The sequence below is a fragment of the Podarcis filfolensis genome (assembly GCF_964270895.1).
Source record: "Podarcis filfolensis genome assembly, chromosome: Z".
NCBI classification, from domain to species: domain Eukaryota; kingdom Metazoa; phylum Chordata; class Lepidosauria; order Squamata; family Lacertidae; genus Podarcis; species Podarcis filfolensis.
Genome location: NC_139617.1, coordinates 15,109,818 through 15,119,327, shown reverse-complemented (window position 1 = coordinate 15,119,327; position 9,510 = coordinate 15,109,818).

Here is a 9,510-nt window from a genome sequence, read left to right as displayed (position 1 = left end):
AACCTGTGGTCTGCCAGGTGTTGTTGGACTACAACTCTCATTACCCATGGTTCATTGGTAATGTTGGCTGGGGATTATAGGAGTTGGAGTTCAAGAACGTTTGGAGTGCCAGATTTGTCCAAAGGGCTATTACACGTGTCAAGCCTTGAACTGAGTTTTTCTGGAGTTTTGTTTGTAAGAACTTGGATCATTTGCAACTTAATCTGATATGAGCTTGGAATAATTTCCCAGTCTCTGCTAGTCATAGTCCATTGGACAGGTGCACAGAGACTTGATATAATGGTGGTGGGGATGTGACAGCCCCCCCCCACACTTTTAAAGCACACAGATTATTGTGCACAACTGAGGCTGATCTTCAAACAGGTTCAGCTGTTGAAGTGCCTTTTCATGAATAGGATTTACTCTTGGTCTGTTGGAGTGCATAGACTTATGCCTTTTGAAAACAAATATATTTTGATCATCAAAAATTTGTGTACATATTTCTAAGCAAAAGCAGGTTTAGCAAATGTAAAAAGAGATGAAAAAGATGTGAGTTTTATGGATCATCATGCAAAAAATGAAACCTAAGGAAACAGATGGTGGAAACTGATGGCAGTACACACACAATGGGTAATAAAAAAAATGTAATGATAGTGAGCGAGTCAAGTAGTTACTGCTTTCACTTCCAGGAGTAATGAACAGTGAAGAGTTTCAGGCTTAAATACATTTTTTTAAAAAACTGCCTTTTGATGGTACCATGTGTTAACACACAAAGCACAATAACGGTCACTGGTTTAATAGGGAATCAGCAAGTTAGATATAGATCTTTGGTTATCATTATTGTAGTTTGCGGAGTTCTTGATTACACCGCCAGTGTGCATTGGCAGCTTTGAGAAAATACCAGTTCATGCATTATATATTTATAACCAGCTTTCACTTTATAAGCTCTACATATGGTGTAATTAAATGAATTTTTATTTTTTTGTTTTATTATAAAAGAAGTCTAGCATTACAAGCCCAGAAATGCTAACCTAGAGAACTATATATATCACAGCACAGAGAAGGTTTAATTGCATGTGGATTTTTCTCTGAGGATTCATAGGCTGTATGCTTATTTCTACTTTGAGACTGCACTCTCTCCCTCCCCCCTCACATTCTCTCTCCCCCCCTTTTGACCTCTAAATAAAATTCTCTGCAGATAACACTGGGAATAGGAATAGAAAATATCCTATCAAATGTTCAGGTGGAAATTTAGGGGAGTTTTTAGCTCCTGGGGATCTATGAATGTATATTGGGACCAAATAATGTTGCTAGTGCTTTCCTTCAGCTGTGTTCCATATGAGCTTGCCATGTGCTCATAAAATCAGAAGAAGAGCTTGCCCCTTTATCAAAGGCCCATCTAGTCCAGCGTCCTGTTCTCATAGTGGCCAAACAGATGCCTGTGGGAAGCCTGTAAGCAGGCTTGAACGCAGCAGCATTCTCTCCATTTGTGAAGAAGGCCTCTCCAGAACATGCTATGTTTCTATGCATAGGGAAGTTTCTTCACATGGGCTTGAGTGTCCACTATGCCAAGATTTGAGACCAGAGTTAGAAGCTGGTTGCAAATCAGAATTTGTTCAAGTGGTGGTTTCAGGCAGAGGAGTGAAAGGGCCACATTCCCTTGTGGGCAACCTTCGAAGACCCACATTTCAGTGGTAGGTCAGGCCATAGGCAGAACAATGGATGTGATTATAGTTATAATGATTATTAAAGTTATTACCTGCCCTTCATCCTAAGATCCAAGGGTGGGTTACAACATTGAAATACAACATAATGGCAGTTTCCCTCCCTAAAAAAGAAGTTCAAAGCAACTTACAACTTAAATTTTCCATTGCACCCACCAAGGAGTGCTTTGAATAAAATATTGTGGAGGACCAGGTAAGCCTTGCCCTGCATGACATGGCGCACACACACCATTTGAATGGCAATGCCCATCACCTTTGCAGGGACCCAGGCCCCTCAAATATTTTATTGTGGAGGCTGAAGCCCCCACGACCCCTAGGAATTGGCTCCTATAGCACCCAGTCAAAAGACAAGGCATTTTTGCAAACACAGACATATGTCTTCCTCTTCCATCTCGACAAGCAAGAGGCATTATCTCAGTTGAAGGACACATTTCATTCAGAAAGAGGACTCGGTGAGGGGGTGTGTGTATGTGTGATGAAGGATGCGACCTGGTGTGACCTGGGGAGACATGGTCTTGGGAGAGTATAGAGGACAAGGTAGTGATGGCTGGAAGGTCTCACGTGGCCCTTGGGCCTGAAGTCCCCCACCCATCGTTACATCTGAAGAAATAATGGCTTGAGATGTTGCTCTGCCACCAGAGGCTGTTGTTTGAAATAACAGTCAGGGATCTTAGGGAAGATCTTTTAATTCAGTTTCCCACACCTCTGCAGCAATTTATGATTTTTTAGAAAAAAACAAAACACCAACATTTTAGTATGAATATCTTATAATAAATACATTTATGAATGATGTTTTGCAAATGATTCTCCCTAACATAACAACACATTTCTGCATACTTTACTTGGCTGGAGAACTGCAGCACAAAATTCAGCAAAATGCAAATATCAAAGGATAGCTGTGTTTCAGTTCAGTTATTGTTTAAGAAAGTGCAAACTAGATGAGAACTGAATCGAACTTCTATTCCAGCCATAGCCAATGATGATCCTCAGCATGAATGTGAATGAAGGCAACACCTTTTCCAAGACAGCAGTTAGTAATTTCCATGAAAATTATTTAATTTACTTGCTAGCCAATGCTCACAAGCATACAAGATCTGTCTACTAGTTTACTGCCACTCTGAACTCTAAAAGCAGAGTGGATTTATGAAGTGATTTTGCCCTTCCAAATACTATCAGTATTATTGCATGGGGTGTGTGGAAATTCAAGACTAAATATTTGTCGTTCTATTTGTACAGAAGTGTATAAGCATAGAAGATATTGATGCAATATGCCTAAATGCTTGGAAATAATCTATTCATGAAATCACGAGTTCTAAATGCATAGTTTAAACGAAGCATTTCCCCTTGATCACCCAATTCCTCTCTTTTCCCTTTCTCTCTTCCATGGCATTATTGCACGATTATTTTAATTTTCAGGACATGCTTTTATGGCAAGATAAACTAAATATTGCTCAGATATTGGATGTCCTGAGTTATCACTCATGTATTTGGCAGTTTTTCCTTGCATATCCCTGTCCAATATACATTTGATTGCAACCACACAGCTGCGAGAGGAAAATGTTGCTCTTTATTGTGGTAGTTATTGGGGGGAGTATAATGAAAACCCAAAAGCAAACTCATTGGATGTTTGATTAGAGGTTGTAAGGCTATTTTAGCTTTGCTTTCAAAATAATAAAAAAATCTGTCAAAAAGGGGGTGAAACGGGAGGGAGGCTACAAAAAGTAACACAGTGAGATGCAGTCCGAAAATGTACCCAGAGCCAGAAACAGATTTTTACCATATGGGTCTGCTTTAATTGGACACAGAAAAAGGACCATTTATCTGTGGCATTTGCAGGCCACTCCATGACACAGGGGGTCACACCCATAGGTGCAATGACACCTTTGAGGTCTTTCCCTGGTCCCCATGGTGCTTATCTTTTTCACCATTGAAAAGGACACAGAGCTGAAGGGGGAAGTTGGACATGTGATGCTGTACCTCACTATCATTCTCAGTTCCGCACACTTTTCAAGGCTCAGTTAAATTCTGCTGGGACTGACTGTTTCAGATCCATCAGAAAAACGAATCCTATGTCTCTCTCTTTTGAGATAGCTGTTCATTTACTTATTTATTTTCTTACATTTACAGCTCACATTTTTTCCCATCATGGAACCCAAGGCAGTGTATATGTACTTGCCAATCACCCATCCAGGTGTAGATTGGCCTCAGGCCTGCTTTACTCCAGCAAGGTGAAGGTCTCAGTTGACTTCAGACAATACCCTTGTTTTAAGATCTCTAGGTCCCACAGCATTTAGTTTGTTTGTTTGTTTACGTGAGAGGGAAATGCAGCACTTTGAATTAAACCTGAAAACAAACCAGTAGCTAATGAAAATGGCTTAACACAGCAATAATGTAATCTAAATTGCTGGTCCCAGTTAATCATGCGGTCTAATTCTAAACTGTTGCCCTCCAGATGTTTCCCTGAATGGAAGATGGAGAGGTTGTATTTGTGGGTTTGCGTACGTATGTGTACTGTATGCTAGTCCTGCATAACTGGCGTATGTCACATTTGTTGCTCTCTCTTTTGCCTCTGGTTACACCCACATTTTGCATCTGGCTCCACCCATCACTGGCATGCAACACTTGGAAGGTTTGACAAGAGGGTATGTGGCCCCCAGGCTGAAAAGGTCTCCCCCCCCCAGTCCTATTGGCAAATCTGCACTCTTTTATCTACCTGTTTCACACTGCATTCTAGTTAGTGGCCCACTGGAATGAACCATAAGTCAGATACTGACTTTTGAAATGTGCGACTTGGTTAAATAAACTCTTGTGAAAACAGGAGCAACAATTCCTTTCTTGTAAAGGATCTGAATCTTTATTAGAAAGGATATTCCAGCTGAGACAACACAGTTCTTGGCACTTCCATTTTTTGTTTTTATTTTTGTTATTGCTCATTATTCCTTTCCAAATCAGCAATAGGTTTCCTATGAAACCCAATACTGGCTGTGGACAGGCAGCATGTAGACAATGCAACTGGTAGGGTAGCACACCTGTCACCTCACAGGAAATGCAAGCAAACATTCTACATAACACCTGTTTCCCCATGAAGTCAGAAAAAAGTCAGAAAAGGAACATCTAGCCTGAGGGGTTTTGACAGCCGATTCAAGTTCTCCTTGGTAAACAGCAATCACCTGCTTCCTAGAGTGACTCTCCCTCTTAATTTGTGTAAGTCTGTTTTGATGCAAACCTTATTTTGGGGATGGTCAACTTCTCCCTTAAATCCACAATTGTGGTGGTATTGAGAGGTTTTCAAATATCACAGGTATCTATCAGAATGGTTACACCAATTACAGCAGTTTTTAAAACACAGTTTTAAAGGTGTTTCCCAAGTGCATAGATATTTGTTTACACTCTAGTCTTGTACAGATGTTTACCCCCAACATGAGGCAAAGAGTGGGGCCTTCCAGACTGCCCCACCCCACCATGTTATTGCCACATGGCCCTCCAATCATTGGTGCAAGTTCGACAGGCAAGGGCTGTAGCTCAGTACTAGAGCATCTTCTCTGCCTGCAGAAGATCCCATATTCAATCCTTGACATCTCCAGATAGGAATCCTGCTTGAAACCCTGGAAAGCCGTTGCCAGACAGTCTAGACAGTGCTGTCTAGACTCTAGACAGTACTGAGCTACGTGGACAAAGGCAGCATAAAACAGCCGCCTATTTTCATATGCTTTAGGGAAAAGGTATAACTTAGTGGTAAAGTGAAAAAGGTGACAATTTCAATCTCCAGCATCTTGAGGCATGGCTGACAATGTCATCTGTCTGAAACCCTGTCTAGACTCCACACATGACTTAGAACCTGAGTTATCAGGTTCATACCTGCTCTTCCTCTCAGGTGATGGTGTGTGTGTGTGTGTGTGTGTGTGTGTGTGTGTAGAGGGCTTCCACCATGCTCAAAAAACCCTTCCTTTTTTTTTTTCAGTTGAGGCCACCATAGTTGTCTCCCTAGACAGTGTATTTCTATTGAATCTACATCTCTACAATTTTTCCCAATTAGGTTTTTGCTTTCAGTTGCTCTGTGAACCAGTGATGATATAGTACAGCAAAAAGAGCAAAGCTTAAATTCAAACTCCTAGGATGAGATGTTAAAGCTGACTGGTAGAACTATTGTTTCGCTGGTTAAGCAAATGATTGGAAGTTGCTGAGAGAGTATATATATATATATAGAGAGAGAGAGAGAGAGGAGGGGGGGTTGGTGTTTCTGCAGTTTTTCTCCTGGCATACATCCACACTTAACATGGAACAGAACTGTTTTGTTTAATAATAATAAAAAAAGAGCTTACTAGATTGATACCAACAGGTTAAATGCATACATTACAGAGAATGAGAACTGTGTGCGGTTTGATTCATAAACTGGGGTGGGGGCTAAAAAGAAAGAGGTAATCCATGTATAAAAATGTATTCTGTACATCTGGAAAGCACAGAGAAGATTAAATAAAATCTCTGAGGATTTATAGAAGTCAAAGGTGTTTATGGACAGGAACTCTTAGATAATTTCACATGGTATAGGATGCATAACCAACCATGACCATGGTCCTCAAGGAACTTACTTTAGAAGAGCTTCAGAGATGCTACAGGCTTAAAGCTTGTAATATAATTCATTTGACAGTTGGCTCTTTCACCGCTAAACCATTTGTCATTCTGCAAGGAGGAGAAAAGAAATAGGTTAAAAGAACATATCTGAAGCTTCCCAGATCTTGAAAGCAATCCGTCCTTCATTTTGCAAAGATTTCTCAGCTCTCAATGTGTTGTGAGACTGAATGGACAGAAAGATTAGGAGTTGTAAGACAAGAGTCAGAAAACTGGGACAAACTTAATAAGAAATAGGCAAATCACATTTCATTATGAAATGTGCTATTGTAGTGATTTGTGAAACATGCATATAGATCATAGGTAATGAGGTGATGGTCTCCAGATGTTGGTGACCTACAATTCCCATCATTCCCAGCTGGCATGTCCAGTGGTCAGGGATGATGGGAGTTGTAGTCTAACAATGTAGATCATGACACTAATGTAACCCTTCATTGGGAAGTTGCAGATATTTTAGTACATTTAATTAAAAACCCTTTCCTTCTATTTAACACGTTGACAGATTTTCCTGCATTGTTCATTCCATATTGTGCTAAACATGGTTTGTCATATTTCTTTTCCAGTTGAGTCTTCTAATAGAAGAAGTTCACTTGAAATACATTAGGAATATTATATTTCATTGCTCACTTTTTAGGCATTTTAAGCTTTTTATAATTAAAATGTTAAATCATGACACTGTGTGGCTTTCCAGTTTTTCTCCTTTTCTCATAACTGTGTGAATGGCATCCTGTCTAATTTGGCTGTCAGAAAGGCTGCTTTCTCATAAGCCCTTAGCATTATCAACCTAAGAGAAGAGAGCATATAGGTGTTGCAGGGATGCAGCTATGGCCCTGTCCCTTTGGTTGTGCAAATTTTCTGATGAAAGTGAAATTTTGCAGTAGGCGCCCTGCTGCATCAGTAGAGCCTCCCCATGTGATCAAGAACGTTGGCTTTCAATCACACTGGAAGCACTCACACAGATTTAACACGGTTCCCACTCCAGAAGTTCACTTGCCAGGAGGAGTCATAGGGTTTGAAGTGGCTAAAATATGACTTTACCTCCCCACACTTGGCTGTGCCCTTGCACCTCTTTTCTCAATAATGCACAAAGAAGCTTCAGGCTCAGACTTATCTAATCTGCAATTCAGGGGTAATAATGAAAAGTGACAAAAGCTTGTTGGACACACACACACACACACACACACACACACACACACACAGTGGTACCTCGGGTTAAGAACTCAATTCGTTCTGGAGGTCTGTTCTTAACCTGAAACTGTTCTTAACCTGAAGCACCACTTTAGCTAATGGGGCCTCCCGCTGTAGCTGCTGCACGATTTCTGTTCTCATACTGAAGCAAAGTTCTTAACCCGAGGTACTATTTCTGGGTTAGCAGAGTCTGTAACCTGAAGCGTATGTAACCTGAAGCGTATGTAACCCGCAGTACCACTGTATTCCAATTATTGATTAAATTATATGTTATGTGGATTTTTAAACAATCGGTTGCAACCAACCAACAAAAACTTTCAGAAACATTCAGAAAAGAGCACAATCATCTTTGCACTGTGTCAGTGATATAATGGTTGGCCAGGTTGAATGGTACACATTCCACATTCATTCATTTATTTTACAAAACTTATATACTGCTTAACTGTAAAACCTCTAAGTGGCTTATGGGGTGGTTATCACTGATCAACTTGTGTTAATGATACGAAGAAATAAAGAGAACACGCCGTACAAAATATTTCAAGGACCATGAAGCACTAATTGCGCACCGACTTCCACCTTCCCCATTTCTCAATAGTGCATCATATTACTGGTCAAGGCCACATCTGTTTATGGTGGTGCATATTCCTACACTTGATATGGTGCCCTAAGATAGCAAGCCAGCCCCACAAAATGTGGCAATCGTTGCAGCCGTTCTTCTTTGTGGTCAGTCACACCCAGTCATTGGCCACTCATATACACCTTCTCAACCTAGGCAAGAAAAATGAGTTATCACCATTCAAGGATGAATTTCAACTGGGCAAAAGCACTCAAGGACAACACAGAGCAGGGTTGGTGAGGGTTGTGGCCTAGAGTCCTGAGTAGGAATGGATGGATCCGTCCATTTTGCTCCCCCAAATTTCTCATTTTCCCAACCTTAAATTTAATTCCCCATGTTTCCTGAGCCATTTCTTAATCCCCATGAAAATTTGTCAGCATTTTATAATTTTTCCTAGTAAATACATTCTTGCATGCAGTTTTGACTAATGCACACATTTTAATGCATTTTTGAATGTTATTTTCACTGATATAGTAATTTGCATGCACATTTCCCCCTAAACAGATGCATTATTGTAAATGTTTGGTTGGAGAACAGCATCACAAAATTTGCAGAAATACAAATTCTCTGCATTTTAATACTTGCACTGTTTTGGAAAGTGCAAATAAGGTAGTTTTGCCTTTAAATGTGAACTGAATCAAATTTCTCCCCCGTCCCTAGACGGTCAGAAATTGAGCTTTAGAGGTTCTGCATTTAGCTTGCGTTTTCTCACCCCTGAGTTAAAATATTGTTAAGCACCACAAGACATGGTCTAGCATAGTTATTCTGGGATGAACTATCAAAGCCTTTGCAGAAGCTACCACCACACACACACACACACACAGAGAGAGAGAGAGAGAGAGAGAGGGCGAGCTTTCTATAACTTGTTCTTAAGCCAATAGCTACCGTGGCATGTGTCCTCCTGATTTTCATAATCTACATTATATCTACTAAAGAACAAAGCTGAGTCAGCTCATTGTGTAATGAGATTGTTCTAATAAAAATGAATAACCTTTGTCTACTGAGCAAAATAACTTTAAAGGAACTTCTAAACTCTTCATTCCTCCGAGCCTTAACTTGAAAGTGAAGGTTTTAGAAGTTTCTTTCATTTGGCTGTGGGAATGAGGATAATTACATTCTGGAGTGGTTGTGTTATTAGCAATCCCCAGAGAATGGCAAGGGGCAGCTTTAAGTCATTTAGAATCTCTGTAATGAGGAGAAGTGGTGCAAGCTTGTAAAATCAGTATCATTTATTAAAACAAAACAAAAACATGGTTTACAAACAAGGTTAATGAATAGAGATGTAAATTCTACCCACACAAGGGGCACAGAGTGCGGGAGTATTATGGATGCAACTCGGCTTTGGTGCCATTTTAAATCTGTCCTGAGATAATC